Genomic DNA, 15807 nt, shown 5'->3' on the forward strand with positions numbered 1-15807 from the left:
TGAGATGAACTCTAAGTTCAGATAGATGGCCAAACTCAGGTTGTGCACTGGCTCTTGTGGACGTGTTTAAATTTCCTTCAGTTTCAACTTGAATTTGCCTAGAAACACTTGTTGGCCTGTTTCATAGTTGGTCTGTGGCCTTGTTCTAACTGACACTATTGAGAGTCTCCATAGTCTTTTTCCACAGATACAATGTTTGAGTTCTGTGTATTCCAGCCAATGAGGTCCACGTATATAAAATTGTTGCCTCTTACCCTGTTGAAAAAGAGGTCTTTGCAGTGAGAGGTCATTGGTCTTGCCTATGGCCATCATTCAGCTCTGGCATAATTTCTAGCACCAAGGCCTTCTCTTTCCAATTTTCACATTTCAATCACCAGTAATTATCAATGCATGCTGAGTGCTTGTTTGATCAATTTCAGAAATTGGTAAATGTCTTCAATTTCTTTATCTTTAGCATTAGTGGTTGGTATGGATACTTGAAAAATAATCATTTTAACTGTCATCCTTATAGCTAGGTGTGTACTGACCTTTCCCTGACAGTGCTGTACTTCAGAATAGATCTTGAAATGTCCCTTTTGATAATGAAAGGATTAAATTATATCTCCCCCTCCCACTTTCACAACAAGTATTACTTTCTGTTATCTTTTTTCTAAATTTCAGCCTGTGGAAATAAAGTGATATCTCATGTTGGCTTTTTGTTTTTTATATAGGAAATAACTTTATATCAAAGAACAATTGTATATTGAGAAAACATCCCAGCCCAATCCAGAGCAAGTCCATAAGTCTGATATTAGCCCATATGTCTGATACTAGTCCATAAATCCCCTTTCAGACTCACACAGCACATGCAATGATAGTGATTGCAGGAAGATCATAGGCCGGTGGGTAGAAAGTCTTGTGGATCCAATATCAGTAGAAGCATTCCAGTGTTGGCTCCTCGTGACTCCTCAACAGGAAGAGGAAGCAGAGAGAGAGAGAGAGAGAGAGGAAGTTTCTAGAATCCTCAAGGCCATGCCCACATAGAGGCATCAGGGGTTATGACCTTTCCCTCCACCCCTTCCCCCTCCACCCCTTCCCTCTCAGTATCCTCATGGAACTCCCACACTGCTGGTATCACTGTTTTTGGAGCCTCATTGTGGTATTGATCTGCATCTCTTGAATGAATAATGACACTTAGTATCTTTTCATGTTCACCTTGACCATTTATATATCTTCTCTAGTAAGTAATCTATTCCAGTCCTTTGCTCATTTTCTGTTAGGAAGTTTTGCTGCTAAGTTATAGGACTTCTTGATATATTCTCAATATTTAACCCTTATGCAATGTATGGATATATTTAACCTTTATCCAATACATGGATATCCAATATATTGAGTAAGGGTCCTATTGATGGTTCTCTTATAGATTTTGAGAGAACATAGTTGAATCCATAACAACTGCTAAAAGGGTATCCCCTTCTTTGTGGGGTAAGTAGTTGCCTTATTTTAAATTACTCATGCTTTTGAATACATTCTATCAAGTAGAATGCATTGCCCTTTGCAGAATTAGACTGAAAGAGAGAGCAACAACAACAAAATAAAATCCAGATTACTGTGTGACTAACTAAAATCAAAATGCTTTGAAGCTGGAAAAATGCATGGTGTTTTTCCACAAAGGAATATTTCTTTTTACAGATAGTTTAAAATACTCTTACAAGTTTACTAACCTTGCCAGTTATCAGAATTATGAAGGTTGGAGTTGACGCAATCCAGCTAAATTTAACCAGGAAAGCAAACAGACCCATCAAAAATAGACATACCTGCAGAGGACTCCTGAATTCAGTCTCAGCAGACATTGCAAGAAATCTCAAAATATTCTGTCAAGGGCAGATGGAAAATTTGTTACATATTCTATTAACATAGTAGGGTCTCGCAGAGCTTCGGGGCTATTAATAAAATAGGAATGCACTTTATTTATACTCACTGATTTTGTTGCAAGCACAATAAACAGTCATGTACTTCTTTGATAAAATAGTTGAAGAACCGGAAGTCTCCTCTTCCATGTAAAGGAAGACAAGCAGGGCTCAATTGACTCTGGAGCAAGAACTCAGCAGTGTTTGTTGCTTTGTGCATAAACAACTCTAATGATGGAGTGAATGCCTTCAAACTGGGCTTGGACAACACCGTTGTATCATCATGTCTTCTCACTAGTGACTACGTGATTAACGGCCATTCTTAATCGTTCTCATTACTCAGAATCCCAGCTGCCTGATGGAGAACTTTTCCTGGATGATTCCTCCTTAATGGTTTCTCTGACCTGAACTGGCTCTATGCCACACCATTTTGTTCTTCTTGCCTCATTTCTTTTAAACACATTTACATTTTTATTGATATGTAATTCATGTACAATGGCGTAAACACATTAAAGAGGTTTGCAATCTTCACCACAATCAATTTTAAAACATTTTTGTACTCATTATTATTAGCGCCTCATTTTCCCCAGCCTCCCCTGTTATAATCCAAAGAAACTGTTATTCCAGTTACTATCTCTAGAGATTTAACTACCCTGGGTTTCAGATAAAGAAAAACATTCAACTTGCCCCCAACAACAATAAAAAATGAAACATATAAAACCCTAAATCCAAAAGAAAGCAGAAAATGCTATAAGCTAGAATAAATTTAAGCAGAGTTAAAAGGGAGAACAAAATGATAAGATGTTAAATTTTAATATAATGGCATCAGCATTAATCCATTTTCCAATGCTTTCTTTCTGTGAGAAAGACTAGTCACATCCTGGTTAATAGTCAGCGACTATTCTCTGGAGGTTTAATCCATGTGGGGACCCTGCAAGTGGACTTTGGGCCTTCACTATCATCCATGGCCTTCTGCAAACCAGGTACTTAGAATTTAAGCTCATATACAGTTTCCACCTCCAGTCTTGGATTTTATTATTTACAATCCTTGGATCACACAGGCTGGCATGCTTCTTCTGTGTGGACTCAGCTTACACACCACTTAGATGATTGCTTGTTTTAATATGTCTTAGGTTCTCAGATGCTATTCTTTCTGAAAAGCAGCAGCCATACGATTGCTTCACTATATTTCGCTATAGCACCCAGATCTGCAGTGAGCTCTTCATGAGGGCAAGTATCAAGTAAGGCCATGTCATAAGACCCAATTGTTCTTAGATTCCTTCTTGTATCTCTGGTTTATATATGTCTCTGCTTCATATTAGAAGTATCATTATAATTTTATTGGGGTGTATTGGAAATCATCCACACAAGGCATATGGTAGCATCACTAATTTATCCAGTGAAATGGCATTTAAAATACTGTTGAGAAAAGGAAAGTATACATGTATAAGATAGCTTTTTAGACTAAAATACATGGATTGTTGACTTGTGCAGATTAAAAACTAAAGTGACTGAACAGTATTTATACAAACAATGAGGTTTGGAGATAGGGCAACATTTTCAGTAAAACTCATTTGCTAAGGCAGATATGTGGATGTTGAACTAAGACATATCATAAAAAAGCAAAGAGAATAAAAATGGCAAATACGTAATCGTCTTGCATTGCCATTTATTGACACTCTCAAAGTAAGAGATTTGAACTAAAATCCAATGATTTTATCCATAACCTGTGACAGTAGGCTTCTGCTTTCTCACACGAGATCATTTCATCCTTAAGTTCAGGGGAATATTTCAGTTCCTTTAATCTGATACAGGTGTGTTTGAGGTAAAGCCTGGTTTGATGAGTGGCCTTTCTAAATGGGATCCTTTCGTTGTGACCTATGAAAGATGGTGTGCACCTTGAAAGGACGAAGTCTAAATGGTCGATAGCATGAGGCCTGGGTCACCTAGGTCTGGAAAGAAATTTGGTCCAAAGTACACAATTAGAAATATAATGCTGAGTATATTCTCCTCGGGGGTTGGGGTATTTACATAGGTAATGCTAAAGTTTCTCCCCCAATTTTGCTTTGTTTCCTATTTTTCTCTTCATTCTTCAGGGTTCTGTGTTGGTTTGGGTATCTGTCAAATCACTTCTCGATGATTTCATAAGCATTTCCCCCACAGCTCTTACAGAGTTTACTGAGGTCAACTTCTTCTTTTTGAAAAATGTAAATGTTTAAGTAAGCAAATGCCCAAATAAATGTGTAAAAGTCATCAATGAGGTAGAAAGGACACTGGAACACATGCGATTCTTATCAATTTTCCGAGTCGTATTAAGTTGAAAAGAGTGCTGTAGAAAATTTAAACTTAATTTTAAGATGTTAAGAGGGGGAAGGGAGCAGTGAGCAAACAACGCCATAGACAGGGGACCCAAAACAAAACCAAACCAAAAAAGAAGCTAAGAAAGCAATCCTCTTAAATAACCACGATTTACCCACTATTGGTTTGTTGCTTTGTAAATGACCAGTCCTGGTGAAATCTGGCAGGGAGGAGCACATGACATCCCAGCTGAGCCTCAGGATTTGGCCTTTCATTTCACAATGGCTGCCTTTATAGTCCTTCCCTTCTACATTTGCTGTGAGGTTCAAAAAGATCATATGTATGAATCACTTAGTTTTGTGCCAGGTAAGGTCTTGTGCTCAGTTACATTCAATGCGATTATGTGAGACGTGCTTATTCCTGCTTACAGTGGAAATTGAAGACATGGGAATTAAGATGTAGGCCCTGTTTTCTGATATTGCAGATGATTGCTCCTGCTGTAGATCTAATTCTCCCTTTGACCTTCAGTGGTCAAAAGCATGGTTGAGAAATGAGACAGGAACCTCTTGCCTGATAAGGGAGTGTGTGGAAGCACAGTGACGTTTACCTTGGCCTGCAGGCTGCTCAGAGGCTGCAGGGACAGTTACTGAGGAGCTGAAAGAAAAACGATACCTAAGTAGAAAGACTTTCCTTGCAGAATCATCTCTCTGCTCTGTTTAGTTTTAAAATAGTCATTTCCTTTGCAAAAACAAAAGGAAGACTTTAATCCACCTTCTGCCTGCAGAATGTGTTGGGTGAAAGAGGGTCACCCCTCCACTTCCACCCAAAGCAATGTCTACCTGTGACCTTATTTGGAAATAGTTTCTTTGCAGAGGGACTTACGATGGACTCGGAGATAAAATCAGCCTGGTCTAGGGCAGGTCGTAAGTCCCATGACTGCGTTGCTTACGAGAAAAGGAGAAAGCACAGAGAAAAGGGCCCAGAGGAGACGGAGGCAAAACTAGAGCTGTGCTAGCACAAGCCAAGGAACATCTGGGAGCACCGGAAGTGGCAGATGCCAAGGATTCCTTCTCTTGAGCTTTCAGCGGGAGCAAGGCCGTGCCGACCCCTCGGCCTCAGACTTCTAGTCTCTAGACTTGTGAGACAATAGAGCTCTGTTGCGTGGAAGGCACTTAGTTCGTGGAAGTTCACTCTGATGGAACTCTTACTCAACAAACACCAGCAGGAAAGTGCAACTTGTACCCATTTATAGAAATGGGAGAAACGAGAAAATCCTCTCCCCTTCTTTGTCGTCACTTCTGTCGTCGCGCTTTGGTTTTCGACATCGCTCTTGCTGCAGTAGCACTCTGCATACCTCACTCGTGTGCGTTTCTCTCTGCCCACCCCTGCAACGCCAGCTCCCCAAGGGCAGGGGGGGTTGTTCTGTTAACGCCATAGCTCTGCTGCCTAGACCCACAGCAGACACAGAGGAGATGCTCAGGGAATACTCTTTTATTTATGAAGAAGTCAAAGACGGGGAAGTTGGTAGGAACCCTGGGGAGGGGGTTAGCTGATATATACTTTGCGTTTGCTTCCAAGGGATCCAACTGTGGGGAGCAAGAGATATTGCCCGGAGACGAATAAACGTTTGTGAAGGCAGAGAGTCAGAAGGGCCAAGGCCATTGGCAACGGGCAAGAGATCCTGTTGAAGGCATTCAGCTGCTGAAAGACGGGCGATGCGAGGCCACCCAGAGGTGCCTCTGAAAAAGGTCTCATGATCTATGTCTGAAAGATCAGGCAATGAAAACGCAGTTGAACACAGTTCTCCTTAGAACCCCGGGCTAAATCACATATGATGACAGCAACCAGGAAAGGGGGAGTGACATAGTCTCTCTTTACTTATCAGCTACCTTGTTATCCAATATTTTGCATTTATGAAAATAGCATAGAACAAACAAACTACTATTTCACTCCACCCCCCTTCCCTCTTTGCATGAGCAATGTCCTTCTAGCAGTAACAAGCACTGAGGAAAGAGAGATTGGGAACTTAGTGGCCTTGCATATCAGGGGAGAATTTCCATGGAGCTTGAAGCAGTGGCTAAGATCGGGGATTTAGTTGAAGCAAAGGTATAACACTCAATATGCATAAAGGGATCTCTTTGGAAGCAGTGACAGAGATTAAACCCAGACTTGAAAATGAGCAGCAGACAGTGTCAGGGAGAGGAGGCAAGGACCCAAGTGAACACAGCTCTGTTCTGGAGCAAAACAGGCTGCACAGAGCAGGGTTTGAATTAAGAAGGGGCAAAGAAGTTTCTGAGAAGCAGCCTATGTGACGCTGAAGACTCACATGGCAATTGGGTACCTGTTACTGGAAGACAGAAGGAATGAATAAAACTTGGGATGGCAAATAGACATCTGGGGAGCACTCAAATGGAGGCACCCTGAATCCATTACATAGATAAATCTGGAAATCAGGAAAGAAGTAAAAGCTAAGGAACTCTTACTGTGAAGACTTCAACAAAGATGAAGACAGAGAAGACAGGACTAGCCTAGTTGACCATAGAGACAAAGACAAGGAGCCAAGCCCAGACCTCTTAGAACAGGAAAATAGACTTCTGCGATGTGACCATAGGGTACCCCACTGTGCGGTCACCATCATTGGCTCTAAACTGCCCAGACATCTTGTTGTCTGATAAGGGGGTTGCTGATTGGATTGTAGAATTCTTCCAAGCGAAGGCCTACACAAAGACGGGAGGAAGAAATATGTCCATCCAGGTAGCCGTTCCTCACCCCGTATGGCTGTGGCACAGGTTGTCAGAAATTCCTTCTCTCCTCCACCTGCTCATCTCTGGACACAATCTAGGAATTCTCCTCTGGAGGAAGCTGCTCTCAGCACGATGCCGCCCCCACCCACGTGCCATCTCAACACTCGGACAGAGTTAGGGCATCTTCTCTGACACCTGTGATTTCTCTCAGGGATCAGTCTAGTTCTAGAATTTATTTCAGTTTACAGAATAACAGGCTCATCTGCTGTTTCCTAACTCTAGGATCCTGGTAGCCCTATAGGTTAGGAGTTGGTCTGCTAAGGTTTGTAGTTCAAACTCACCAGCCACTCCATTGGGAAGAAGGCGAGGTTGTCTGCTCCCTTAAAGGTTCAGCTTTGGAAATCCATCAGAGGTTCACTACGAGGAGAATCGCCACAATGGCAGTGAGTCGGGGTTTTCCGTTTTCTCCACTTGTAAATGATGTGTTCTTTGGGACAGGGCCTCAGTCATTGTCCTCTTGTCAACCAATGTCTGTCCCAAAGCTGACAACTAGAGATATTGACTGACCGGACCAGGGGATCTGGCCTCACAGTCTTGATCTGACTCAATTGTCATGGCTAGACCTCTTTCTCATGCACCTGTACCACTTCGTGTGAATACTGGTCGTCTGAGGACACATCAAGGTGAATCAAGTACAGAGGGGCCCTGGAAAGCCTCCCCGGGCCAGAGGAGGCCAGAGAGCTGGGAGGAGAAGGCAGGCAGGCTTGATCTTCTGCCTGAGAACTTTCCACACAGGAAAACGAGTGGAGGGCAACAAAACCCTCTGGATGTGCACAAAACTCTACCTTCCTCGGCAAAAGACTTTTGCTCTTTTAACTTTTCCCTTGGTGAGCTGGCGGTGGGGGAGGTGACAGTGGGAAGAGAATGCATCGAGCTTGGCTCCTCTGACCAGCAACAAGCCCAGTGCGTTTCCCACGCTCTCCCTCATGATGACAGAATGAAGAGGTGGGGACCTAAGTGGTGGAGCCTCAGAGACAAAATCCAGCTGGAGTGCTTCTCAGCAGGTCGAACGGCCACAGCTGCGACCCTTTGTTCTTTGTGAGACTGTCTTCAGCGCTTCTCCCAGCATCAGCCCCAATGGTGCACTGTGCACAGAACACACGGCACCATGCTGCTCAGGCAAGCGGGGGATCTTCCCTGCACCGCTGGGGCTGTTTGAGGCTCTCAGAAGGAAATTTGGGCTGACCATGGGGGGCGGGGGAGAGCATGCCTTTGCTGGTCTTCCTTGGATCTCAGGAACTCTCATCTCTTCAAGAACAGTGTGGCGTCCACATCCCGTGCCCCAGCACGTCACTGAAAGGCAGTGAGGCCTGCTAGAGAGGGAACAAAGTCCAGAGCTGGGAGTGGGGGTTGGGGGGAGAATCATGTGCTACCAAGCTGCCCCTGAAAAGGAACAGGAGATCAGAGGTGCGGTGACAGAAGTCAACCTGGGGATTCCCCCAGGTAAGGCTTCAGTTGACTCTTCTGGTCAGGAGCCCCTCTGTTTCCTTCTGTTTGTGTGTTTCCTCTTCGGATACCTGCTCTGGAAGGCAGGCCTGGTCATATGATTTCAAAAGGTCACCGGCTTGAATCCCTATGGAGCACGTGGTTCAACTCTGAACCAACGCTGCAGAGACTAGCAACAATGTCGGCTTGGGCTCGTTGTGAACAAGACAGCTGCTGGGACACTTCGCCTGGACAGTTGACGGTCATTAAACTAGACAATTAGGGAGTGGTAGTGATCACATGCTCCACAGGAGGAAGAGAAGCAAGAAAGGAAAGAAGGCAGGGGGTGGAGTGGGGGTGCTGTGGGTGGGTGGGGGGATATGTCAGGGCCACCTGGGAACGTGGTGGTCCTCAGTGTGTGTTTATTTTCGTTCTCCTGACTCATCAGCTTCCCAGACTCCCCAGCTGCAACCTCGTGTCTCTCCTGATGTGGACATGCGTCTCGGAGGCAGGACACTTCAGGACGGGAAGATGGCTTTCACCAGACAACAACACACCAGCAGAGGCAGGCTAAGTAGGGCCCAGGGTCAAGCGTCAGTCATCATCAGAATCCAGGCCAAAGGACATTTCAGCGTCGGTCGGAAAAACCCACCTACACTTTGAGAGCCAAATCAGGACTGTGCCGGAAGCCATAGAGTAAACTTCACCATCCTGGGAAAGAGTCCCACTCACTGCTGCCTCCTCACCATTCCACACTGTAGTGTTCCCATCATCGCGCATGTGCCGGATGATGCGCGTGCGCATACTTGAAGTCAAGCAGCATCCCTACAAAGTCACCTACACTTTCCTCAATCGGAAATCTCAACATGGGAAGCTATGGTGTCCTGCCATTATCGATCGAGAGCAGCTTCTCAACCTTCCTGGTGCCACGACCCTTTCACACAGTTCCTCATATTGTGGTGACCCCCAGCCAACAAATTATTTTCATTGCTACTTCATCACTGTCGTTTTGCTACGGTTATAAATCGGGCGACCCTGTGAAAGGGTCATTTGACCCCCAAAGGGGTTGCGACCCCCAGGTTGAGAACCACTGCTCTGGAGCCACCTGATCCAGGAGGGGGTGCTCCCATCTCTGGTGGTGCAGCAGGTTACGAGTTAGGCTGCATAACAGGTCAGCAGATCGAAACCACAAGCCACTCTGCAGGAGCAAGGTGAGGCTTTCTGCTCCCATAAACATTCCCAGCCTCAGAAACTCACAGGGACATTTCTCCATTGACCATGACACGAGCTATTAGTCCAGTTGTGAGGAATTTGCTCATCTTTACATCGAGTTGCAATCGATACCAAAGGTTCAAACTATCCTACTCAATCGAATGTCACGGAGAACTGTAGTCCACCCCACCCAGGCCAACCAAGACTAACTGGGGAACCTTAACTTCCATACCCTTCCTTGAAGGTACGAGCACCCCTCTGGGGGTGGTCCAGCAGGCTGAGTAGAGCCCCTGAGAAGGACCTCTCTTCTAAAGTGTCAGTAGGGACCCCACAGCAAGCCTGGGTTTCCACTCATCTCCCGAAGTAGCGGAGCACCTCCCCTACAGGGAGCTCACATGGAAGGTCGTCTTGGGTTCCTGAGCCTGGCTGTAGCATTGGAATCGGGGAAATCTTTTAAAGACTACTGACACCAAGCTCCCTGTCTCCGACCCCATCCAGGAGTCTTAATTTGTTTAGTCTGGTGTGAGGGCCAAGTATCAATATTTTTAAAGCAATTTTCACGTCACACTTAAAGCATACAATACTTACCTGGCAGGGCAGACACCATGATCATGAAGGTGGTTTTCCCAGGGCGAGGCTTGTTCATTGCACTCCGGATGTGCTGACCCCTGCGATTTCCCCAAATGTGGGAAACTCGACTGCGTAATTTGTGGTTATGGGGGACTGGGTTCACGCTCTCGCCTGGGGAAAAAAGAGAGAGAAAAAACACACACAAAGATAAAGAGACACATACGATGCCCCTTGAGAAAATGGCATGGAGGCCAGGGCTGACCAACTCTGGCTTCACTTGGGAGAAGAAAACCCCGTCCTACACCAGCTCGGGGCTGATTGCCACAAGACAGAGAGCAGACATGCCCCCACCCGCCATCTTCCCTTTGTCCCACTTTCGCATCAACTGTTCCTCCTGAGACATTCATTCTACTTCCCTTCTGGGTGAGGTCATTGGTTTCCATGGCTACACAGAGCCATTGCACAGACAATACTTATGGGGGCTTATTAGGGACATTCACAGGCTCCCATAAGCCAGACTCAGAAAACACTGAGGATACAGATTTGAACCCACAGCAATGCTGCTCCTAAGCCAGCAGCCAAGTCTGTCTCTGGTCTTCAGCCTCCTAGCTGCTGGGCTCCTTGGCCTTTGCCTTGTTCTGTGGATTAGGAGACCCGCCTGCCTCCCGGCAGTGACTCAGTGTACCTCCTCTGCTCTGTCTCAAGGTCTTCGTGTGGTTTTCTCAGCTCTTGCTCCCCTGGTAGGGCTCACTTCTTGCTTCTGAGCTGTCTCTCTTATACGCAGAGGAATGGAGAGACTGAGCAATCCCCAAGTTAGAGCGCTCGACACCTTCATTGCATTGTTCCATGCAATCATTTGGAGGGAGTTGTAGAGAAGTAGATAGAAGAGCCATATTGAAGCACTTTCACCACACCCCTCATCCCCACCCATCATTCAGTTTCCATAATTACCATCATTTTTCTAATCCTGTTGTATCTGTATGTTAGATACCATTTCCACTGGTTGTTGCAGCTACAAGTATTTTGAAGCAAACCCCAGCTATACAAGCATTTGGATCAAATTGTTCAGTATGTATCTAACGGAGGATTATATAGATACACATTCAATGCATGTAGACATATACACAGCATTGTTTTGACCTGGAACAAAATGAACACTTCCTAAATCATACTTTCAAGTAACTTATCCCCATGCTCAAATGTCTCTGGCTGATTAAAAGGTATCTTTACAATGGTTTTACCCATTTAAAAATTTTTTTTCAATAAAGATGGTTTGTCTGCTTGCACCACAATCATTTATTTGAATCAGGTTCTAAACAAGATTTATGCAATTATATTTGGGTAAAAATGTCTCTTGAAACACTTTGAATTTGTCATAGTTCCACGGCCTTTTATTCTTTTCCCATTTATTTGTGGAAACAGTCAGGTCATTTGTTTCTAGAACTTCCCATCTCCTCTTGACCTTTGCTTGATTGCTTCCCAATAGCAATGACCTTTTGAAAGTTTCTCAGGTGTATCAAATAGGCAGCAGTGGTTGAGAACCTTGGTTGAATCCACTCTTCACATTTTAGAGATCAGAAAACAAAGAGATTAGTGACCTCCTGCCCCCTCCTCCAGATATTTACTGATTGAATGCCGTTCCCCTAATTCACAGCCTTGCGCTTCCCCCACTATGCTTTGACTTGGGAAAAGACCTGCTGTGCATTCATTCACTAGCCCCTCGGTCATTTGTTCATCTATGTCTTCAACAAATACTTATCATGTGCTGGATTCTGGGGGACGCACGGGGGACAGCAGGGGTGGTGAAGTAGCAACAGTGTCTGCTGCATTAACCACGATGGAAGCTCTCCTTGGGTCACACATACCCTTTCTGACAGCTGGACCCGACTCTCCATAGTCTGGTCCCCTGTGGGACCCCTCCCACTGGTCGCTCTCAGCTGCCAGCACTGCCTTCCAAGGTCAGGACTCGGCATTTCCCTAGGGTGGGCACAAGCAGAACCCATCCACACGGCTGACATGTTCAGCACGTGCCACAAGAAGCTCGTCTGGACTGTATTCAAGAAGCTCGTCTGGACTGTATTCGTTATTTTGAGACAAAGCCAGGTTTTCGTTCAAAAGAGGTGGTGTCCCTACTCCTAGAATAGTTAGTCACAAGCTACTCACTCAACAAGGTTCCCCTCGCTCACCGCAGGCCTTCCAGCTGAGAGAGCCCATGCAAGACTCCTGCACGACTGAAGTCACCCCTGCCCAGCCACCTCCGACCTTTCCCTAATAAGGCTGTCCACGCTCTAAGACAGAATTAGCACGGGTGCGACCCGTGTGCCCTGCGTGTGGAATGTACGGCGGTAAGACGGACATCTATTTATATGTTTAGTGATAATGATGTTGATCTACTCCCTAATCATTTTGCTTACATCTTACCAAAAAAATGAAAAGGCAAGGGGGTGGCCGTCCTGTGCTTTTGGCAATGGTCCTGGCTTGAAACAAACAGGACAAGTGCTACAGCCACCAACACTGCTGTTGGAAGTTGAAGCATGTGTTTCCACTTAGCTGAGCATCATATTTGCCATTTTGAAGTTGAAGTAGTTGATGAGTGAAGACTAATCTGGAGGTGGTGGTTGATGGTGGTGGTGGGAGAAGGTCCTGAATTGGGCCAGGGACCCTGGCCCTAGTTCTCTTTCTTTCTGAGAGTGGCGTTTTACTGTGTTTGAGGTGCATGCTCTTTCTGGTGCGTCCCAAACTAAACCGAGAAAGGAATGCACTTCAGTACACACAGAGCCCAGCTCAACTATGTCAACAGGACAGGTGTGCAGCAAATAGTGGAGTGCGACAGGTGGAAACTCTGAACAAAGGGGGAAAGCAAATCCTGCATGATTGTCAACACGTGTGAAACCAAGGGTTGTCCAAGGTCGGGAATTCTTCCCTCCCTTTCCCGGAGTCCTCTCCACCCTTCCAGGCACGGATGCTCCAGTTCACCAGGATGGAAGAAGATGTTCTCAGCCTTGGTCCTGCCAGTGGAGGGGGCAACGAAGTGATGGACTTTGAGAAACTGCCCGGGGTCCCCTGTCAGGGCAAGCGCAGGGAGGAAGAGGGTGAGACAAGGTTGGAGGGTAGGGAGAGAGAGGAAGCACATGGACAGGCATTAGCCAAGGCCCTGGAAACATCTTTGGAAGATGTTGGGAAGATTTTAAAGAAACTCCTTGGAGCCAGCGATTCTGGACAAGTGATAACTATTTTTCCTTTTCTTGGTCAAGTGTTTTAGGAGGATTCAAGCCAAGGAAAATCTTTTTCTAATTCTGAGTTAGACAGAGAATCTCTGTTCATTCGGCCAGGTGGGAGATCTCTCAGAAGGAATTAATAAAACACACACCACGATTAAGGAACCTCTGTGATCTTCTGCACACACACACACACACACACACACACACACACACAAATGGATCTGAGTGTCAGTTCACTTGCGTTCCAATTGCACCTGGAGATTAATTGGTGGTCTACAGGTTGACCCCACCAGGTGGTCCACTGGAGCAAGAGGGGGCTTTCAACTCCCATCAAGAGTTACAGTCCCCGAAACCCACAGGAACAATTAGTTCTGTTTTGTTCACTATGGTCACTAAGCATCAGAATAAACTTTGGGGCCTTAGGAGAATCTTTTGAGGGTCTGTGATTCCCTTTCTCTACCTGTAAAGTGAGGGAATGGTGCCTAGCTACAGGAAAGAAAATGAGACTAGAGAAACCAATCCAAGGACACACACATATGTATATAAGAAAGAGATTTATATACAAGAGCAATTGAACACTGAGAAAACATTCCAGCCCAGTCCAGATCAAGTCCATAAGCCCAATATTAGCCCATATGTCCAATACCAATCTATAAAGTCCTCTTCAGACTCATGAAACACATGTAATGATGCCAAATGTAGAAAATCACAGGCCAGTGGGTGGAAAGTCTTTGGATCCAGTGTCATTGGAAGCATCTCAGCGCTGGCAGGGGTCTCTGCATGGCTTCTCCAGCACCCAGGGCTGCATCAGGGTGGGTCCATGCATCTAGTCAGTTGCTATGTCTCCCAGGGTGTGTACAGACAGTCTCCCCACCTCCAAGGAGGAAATACTGGAATTCCAAGAATCCTTAGGGGAAGACTGTGACCACACAGAAACCTCATTGGCTATGACCTGATTGACAGGCTAGACTCCACCACTACACGCTTAATCCTTAAATTGATCAGTATATAACTACCACACACAGGGTCAGTTCTAATTGGTCCTGTAGGGTCGGTCACCTCTGGGTCCATCTGCCAAATTCCTACTCGGGTTTCAAGTCTTGCCCTGGTGAATCATTTGGGTAGACTGTTCTGATTCTTCTGCACGGGCTGAAACATTCCCTCCTGTGTTCTTCCACGTCCTCTGAGCGGAGTGGGCATCTCTTTGTTCCGTGCCGGCGCCCACTGTGGCAGACCTGTTTACGCATGCACTTCCCCGGACCTGAACCTTCTACTGTGCTCATATTTCATTAGTTTTTACCTTGCCCGTGCCTAGTAAATATTTCTGGGCTTAAATTATGTTAGTGGTAGGTACCACTGAGTCAGCTCCACCTTAGCAAGACCCTCCGTACAGTAGAAGGAAAGCCTGCTTGGTTCTGCGTCATCTCCACAAGTGTTCTTATGTTCAAGTCCATTGTTGTAGGACCATGTCAGTCCAGCTTGTCGAGGGCCTTCCTCTGTTTTGCTGCCTTCTACTTTACCGAGCAAGATGTCCTTCTCCAGAAACCGGACTCTCCTGATAACATGTCCAAAGTATGTGAAATGAAGTCTCACCATCCTTGCCTCCAAAGAACATCCTGGCTGTACTTCTCCCAAGACAGATTTTCTGTTGTTGTTCTTTTGGCAGTTCATGGTATCTTCAATATTCTTTGCCAGCACCGTAATTCAAATGCAACGATGTTCCCGTGGTCTTCCTCGGTCAGTGTGCCTCTTTCACATGCATCGGAGGCAAGTGGAAATACCATGTTTGAGTCTGGCTCAACTTAGTCCTCAAAGTCATCGCCCTGCTTTCCAAAACTTTAAAGAGGTCTCGTGCAGCAGATGTCCCCGATGCAATGGGTCAGTCTTGAAGGCTGCTTCCATAAGCCTTGATTGTGGATCCAAGCAAGACAACATTCTTGACAAGTTCCATTTTCTCTTCGCCTATCACGATGTTACCTATGGATTCAGTTATGAGGACTTTGGTCCTCTTTACATTGAGTGGTAATCCGCTTAGAAGGTTGCAGTCCTTGATCTTCATCAGGAAGCGCTCCACATCTTCCTCACTGCCTGCAAGCAAGGTTGTGTCCCCTGCACATCACCGGTAGCTTGTAAGCCTGCTTCCAATATTGATGCTGCATTTTCTTCTTCATTGAATCCTGCTTCCCTAATTCGCAGCTCAGCCTACAGAATGTACAATCTGCATGATGAGAGGATACAGTCCTGATGTACCCCGTTTCTGATTTTAAACCATGCAGTAAACTCTTATTCTATTTCCATAACTGCCTCTCCATCTGTGTACATGTTCTGCACAAGCACAGTTAGGTGTTCTGGAATTCCCAGTCTTCTCAAAGCTGTCTGTAGTTTGCT

General features: G+C 45.5%; 1 non-coding gene across 1 annotated transcript; it reads left to right on the forward strand.

Moving 5' to 3' along the window:
* Window positions 1-10208: 10208 nt before the first annotated feature.
* Window positions 10209-10372, forward strand: LOC142449345 (U1 spliceosomal RNA). Its single transcript, XR_012784544.1, has one exon. It is a non-coding gene; the product is annotated as a U1 spliceosomal RNA (small nuclear RNA).
* Window positions 10373-15807: the final 5435 nt, after the last annotated feature.

Source organism: Tenrec ecaudatus, chromosome 5, assembly GCF_050624435.1.
Source record: "Tenrec ecaudatus isolate mTenEca1 chromosome 5, mTenEca1.hap1, whole genome shotgun sequence".
In the NCBI taxonomy this organism is placed as follows: domain Eukaryota; kingdom Metazoa; phylum Chordata; class Mammalia; order Afrosoricida; family Tenrecidae; genus Tenrec; species Tenrec ecaudatus.